We start from the raw sequence: 5585 nt of genomic DNA on the forward strand, positions 1-5585 counted from the left end.
CTAATGAGCCACCCAGGCACTCTGGGTTTCCTCTCTCTTTCCACTGTAATTGTTTGTTTTGTTTCTTAAATTCCACATACAAGTGAAATCATATATTTGTCCTTCTCTAGCTGACTTAGTTTGCTCAAGATAAGTGGATGGCATAAGAGATTCCATTTTTTTCAGATTTCACTTATAAATGAAAGGAGACCCAACACTTAGACAAAGTGACTGACTTCATAAATAACTTGAGTGAAAGGCATGGCCAACATTTTTATTACATGGAGGGTACCAGTTTGCTGCTCATTCATGTTGCTCTGTTCTCTTCCTTTGTAGTTCTATCAGGTACATGGAAGCAAGAAACCGAACAGGAATTTTAGAGTTCATCTCCTTGGGCTCTCTGAGGATCCAGAACTAAAGCCCTTCATATTCGGGCTGTTCCTGTCCATGTTCTTAGTCACTGTGCTTGGGAACTTGCTCATCATCCTGGCCATCTGCTCTGACCCCCACCTCCACACTCCCATGTACTTCTTCCTCTCCAACCTGTCTTTGATCGACATCCGTTTCAGCACCACCATAGTGCCCAAGGTGCTGCTGAACATCCACACAGAGAACAAAGCCATCTCCTACATGGACTGCCTCTCACAGGTTTATTTTTCCATGTTCTTTCCTATCCTGGACACTCTACTCCTGACTGTAATGGCCTATGACCGGTTTGTGGCCATCTGCCACCACCTGAACTACACACTCATCATGAATGCCTGCCTTTGTGGCCTGCTGGTTTTTATGACCTGGTTTATTGATGTCATAACATCCCTTCTTCACATCTCTCTGATGATGCATCTAAGCTTTTGCAGAGATCTTGAAATTCCACATTTCTTCTGTGAATTGACATAGATTCTCAAGCTAGCCTGCTCTGATACCTTCCTGAACAGCACACTGATCTACTTTATGACTGGTGTGCTGGTTGTTTTTCCCCTTGTTGGGATCCTTTTCTCCTACTCACAGATTGCTTCATCCATTAGGAAGATGTCTTCATTGGGGGTGGGGAGGAAGCAAAAAGCGTTTTCCACCTGTGGGTCTCACCTCTCAGTAGTTTCTTTATTTTATGGGACAGGTGTTGGGGTCTACTTCACTTCTGCAGTAACTCATTCCCCCCAGCAAGTCTCTGTGGCTTCAGTGATGTACACTGTGGTCACCCCCATGCTGAACCCCTTCCTCTACAGCTTGAGGAACAAGGATGTGAAGGGGGCTTTGGGAAGGCTTCTCAGTAGAGTGACCTCTTATCTGTGATGGATCTCTTGGCCCCAGGATTAAGAAGTTTTTTGGATCCCAAGGGAAAAAACTTTGATTCTAAAGTTTACTCTTGAATCTTGCATATCCTCTTTCACCTAATCCTGAAGAGTCTATGACTGCTCTCTCCTAGTTTCTACACACTTTTAAACAATTAACTTCCATGTCATTTATCTGATGATCTTTCTGCCCTCTTCACTGTCCAAAAAGTATGTCCTCAATCTTCTCTCTTACTTCCTCACAAGTGAGTTCTAACTTGGATTTGGAGCATTTACTTTATCCTTGTTATCTCAGATGTTGGCAGAGAATGCTAAACTATTAATAATTTATCTTAACTTGTTTCTATGTGCTTTGTTGTAGATCTGTGTTGTTCATGTGCATGTATTACCAACACTGTTTTGGGTTTTTCTAACTGGATAAAATACATATCAAAATACAGTCAGTGTTTCAGTACTTATTATATGGGAAGCCTATGTTAACATCTCTCTACTATCTTATAAGATTTCCTCAATGGGAATGATTACTGTCTTCATTTTAGAGTTACAGAAATTGAGAATCTAAGAGCTCAAAAATCTTTCCCAACATTACAGAGAGACCAAGTGGCAAGACCAGGATTAAAATCCAGAACTCTGACCCTGAGTCCATATTTTTAGAGCAGGCTGCCCAGCTTTTCACATGGATTTCAATGTGTACAGTTCAATGGTGAATTTTATTGCTTGGTTGACAATATTTCTGGTTATCGTCTCCTATTGGATACCCCAAATAATGGCATTTTCTTTGTCCCTTGAAGTTAAAGGTGGTAATAATGGGTTTTGATGTGTCCACTAAAATATGAATGGAAGTTGTGGGTCCCTTCTAGACCGAAACAGTTGAAGAGCTGGTACATTATACTTCATGTTCATTCTTCCATTGATATAGCTATTGTGGATGAAGATATCACAAGATCCAAAGAGTCTTGAAAGCTGGCCAATACGTGGGGGATTCCCCTGGACGGTTGCCCAAGTTGGTAGACACTTTTCAAGAAAAGGAAATAAGATTTTGTTTCATTAAACCAGAATTTGTTCTTTAAATCATTTATTCATTAAATCAAAAATTTTAGTTCTGTTACACACACTGTTGCTGTTTTCAACAATAGAGCCTAACCTATTCTGACTGTTATCTATCCCAAAGCTGGAAATCCAAATTTGAGCATTTGTCTACTCTGATGATTTTTACTGTCACACTAAGAGTAAATATGAGGTCACCTTTTTCATTCCTTTGTGATCCTTCCACTCTTTATTGAGAACTTTAATTCAATTTCACATTAATACTTATACACACAAAAATACACATGTACATATATATGTTAATATGTACAGGACTCACATCCTTAAAAGAGGAGAATTAATTTATTATTGTACCAGAAATGCTCTCTCTCTCTCTCTCTCTCTTTTTTAAAGAGAGAGTTGTGGGGAGGGACGAGGGAGAGTGAAAGAGACAGCTTTAAATAGACTCCATGCCCAGCACATTAGCCCAATGCAGGGGTCAATCTCACAGCTCAAGATCATGACCTGAGCTAAAATCAAGAGTAAGATACTTAACTGACTGAACAACCCAGGTGCTCCCAGAAATGCTCTTTCAATGGAAGGTAAGTTCCTCTGAAGAAGTAATACTTTCTATGGTAGCCTTGGAGTCCTGTATAACTTAAAATAAGACTGGCATTAACCACCTAGAGGACTGTAGGAGATATCACATTGTCTAACTGGACCCCTCAAGAATATTAGTCTAGTTCCCAAAATGGTAATTTGAATAGGGTTTTTAGCATATAAAATCTCATTTCTTTAGTGTCATAATTGACAATCTCTTTCCAGTATGATATGTCATATCTCTGATAGGACATGATTTGGATTGGGATTTTGCATCATACTGTTAATATCTTTGTCCATGTATTATAACAAACAAATTTTTCAACAGTTCTTTCCTAGAGTTCAGATTTGTCTTTTCATTTCGAAAATGTACTCTACCAATGATATATTTCTGTTCAGTGAGTGGTATAAATCTATTCTTTCCAAATGAAAACACAAATCTGTTCTCACACTTTATGTGCCTCCTCTCTTTCCCACTGACTTACAAAGTCACCTTTTAATTTTCAAATTCTCAAACTGCCTTTTCTACCTATTCTGAAATCAGGTATCTGGTCCAATTCCAGCTCTGCCATTTGCAAGCCGGTCAGCTTCTCTCTACATCGGTTACTCATTTCTAAAATAAAAATGATAACACATGTAAGGGGGTGCTTTTCATAGTAAATGAATAATGTTAAAGACCATGGTGTTTACTATGGGTTTTGTTAGTAGGTTTTATTGACACTGTTATGTGTTTTTATATTCATATCTGATAGAGCAAGTCTTTGACTGAGGGTGCCATCAGACACTTAGCAGGCCCTTTACAATTGCTATTTAAGTATTTTGATTGGCAAAGAACATGTAGCTCAGACTCTAACGGGATATTTTTTAGAGGGAAACGTGAACTATGAGATCATACATAGGGAGAGAGGAACTCCCACTGTGAGGACAAACATGATCGCCATCAAATTTCCCGCACTGGAATAGAACTGTCAAGCACAGTTTCCATTTTATTATGGTTTTCGCACTCCCAATTAGCTAGTTGTTTAGAAATAAAATAACAGGAGGCATCTGCCTGGCTCAGACAGTGGAGCATGAGATCCTTGATCTCTGGGTTGTAAGTTCAAGCCCCACACTGGGTGAAGAGATGGCTTAAAAATAAAATCTTTTTTTGGGGGGGAGGAGTCAAGATGGCGGAGAAGTAGCAAGCTGAGACTGCTTCAGCTAGCCGGAGATCAGCTAGATAGCTTATCTAAAGATTGCAAACACCTGAAAATCCATCGGCAGATCGAAGAGAAGAAGAACAGCAATTCTGGAAACAGAAAAACAACCACTTTCTGAAAGGTAGGACCGGAGGAGAAGTGAATCCAAAGCGATGGGAAGATAGACCCCGGGGGGAGGGGCCGGCTCCTGGCAAGTGGCGGAGCAACCGCGCACAAAATCAGGACTTTTAAAAGTCTGTTCTGCTGAGGGACATCGCTCCAGAGGCTAAACCGGGGCGAAGCCCACGCGGGGTCAGCGTGGCCTCAGGTCCCGCAGGGTCACAGAAGGATCGGGGGTGTCTGAGTGTCGCAGAGCTTGCGGCTATTGGAACGGGAAAGCCGGCTACAGAGACAGAGCCGACAGTAAGCTCACAGCTCGGTGTTACCTTGAACCGGTCGCAGGCTCGGTGAGCTCGGAGCGCGGCCGGAGGTCAGGCAGACGGGAGTAACTGGGCGCTGTTCTCTGAGGGCGCACTGAGGAGTGGGGCCCTGGGCTCTCGGCTCCTCCGGGCCGGAGACCAGGAGGCCGCCATTTGTATTCCCGTCCCCCGGAACTCTACGGAAAGCGCTCAGGGAACAAAAGCTCCTGAAAGCAAACCCGAGCAGATTACTCACCCCAGCCCCGGGTAAGGGCGGTGTAATTCTGCCTGGGGCAAAGACACTTGAGAATCACTACAACAGGCCCCTCCCCCAGAAGATCAAAAAGAAATCCAGCCGAGACCAAGTTCACCTACCAAGCAGTGCGGTTTCAATACCAAGGAGAGCAGCAGAATTCCAGAGGAGGAGAAAGCCAAGCACGGAACTCATGGCTTTTTTCCTGTGATTTTTTTTTAGTCTTGCAGTTAACTTAATTTTTTCTTTTTCATTTTTTGTTTTTTGTTTTTTTTGTTTTTTTTTTTATTCTCGCCTTCGGGTAAAATTTTTTTTTTAACTGTTACCTTTTTCTTTTTTAACGATTTTTTACTAGTTTATCTAATATATATATTTTTTCTTTTTTACATTTTTCTTAGGTGTTTTCTTTTTTAAAAAATTTTTTTCTTTTCTTTTTTTTTTTTTCTTTTTTCTTTTTTTTTTCTTTCCTCCTTTTTGAACCTCTTTTTATCCCCTTTCTCCCCACTCACGATTTTGGATCTCTTCTAATTTGGTTAAAGCATATTTTCCTGGAGTTGTTGCCACCTTTTTAGTATTTTACTCGCCCCTTCATTTACTCTAATCTGGACAAAATGACAAGACGTAAAAATTCAACACAAAAAAAAGAACAAGAGGCAGTACCGAAGGCTAGGGACCTAATCAATACAGACATTGGTAATATGTCAGATCTAGAGTTCAGAATGACAATTCTCAAGGTTCTAGCCGGGCTCGAAAAGGCATGGAAGATATTAGAGAAACCCTCTCGAGAGATATAAAAGCCCTTTCTGGAGAAATAAAAGAACTAAAATCTAACCAAGTT

General features: G+C 40.9%; 1 pseudogene; it reads left to right on the forward strand.

The window, feature by feature from the left end:
- Positions 1-328: 328 nt before the first annotated feature.
- Positions 329-1272, forward strand: LOC131823463 (olfactory receptor 7D2-like; annotated as a pseudogene).
- The last annotated feature ends 4313 nt before the right edge of the window (positions 1273-5585 follow it).

The sequence above is a fragment of the Mustela lutreola genome, chromosome 2 (assembly GCF_030435805.1).
Source record: "Mustela lutreola isolate mMusLut2 chromosome 2, mMusLut2.pri, whole genome shotgun sequence".
Lineage (NCBI taxonomy): Eukaryota > Metazoa > Chordata > Mammalia > Carnivora > Mustelidae > Mustela > Mustela lutreola.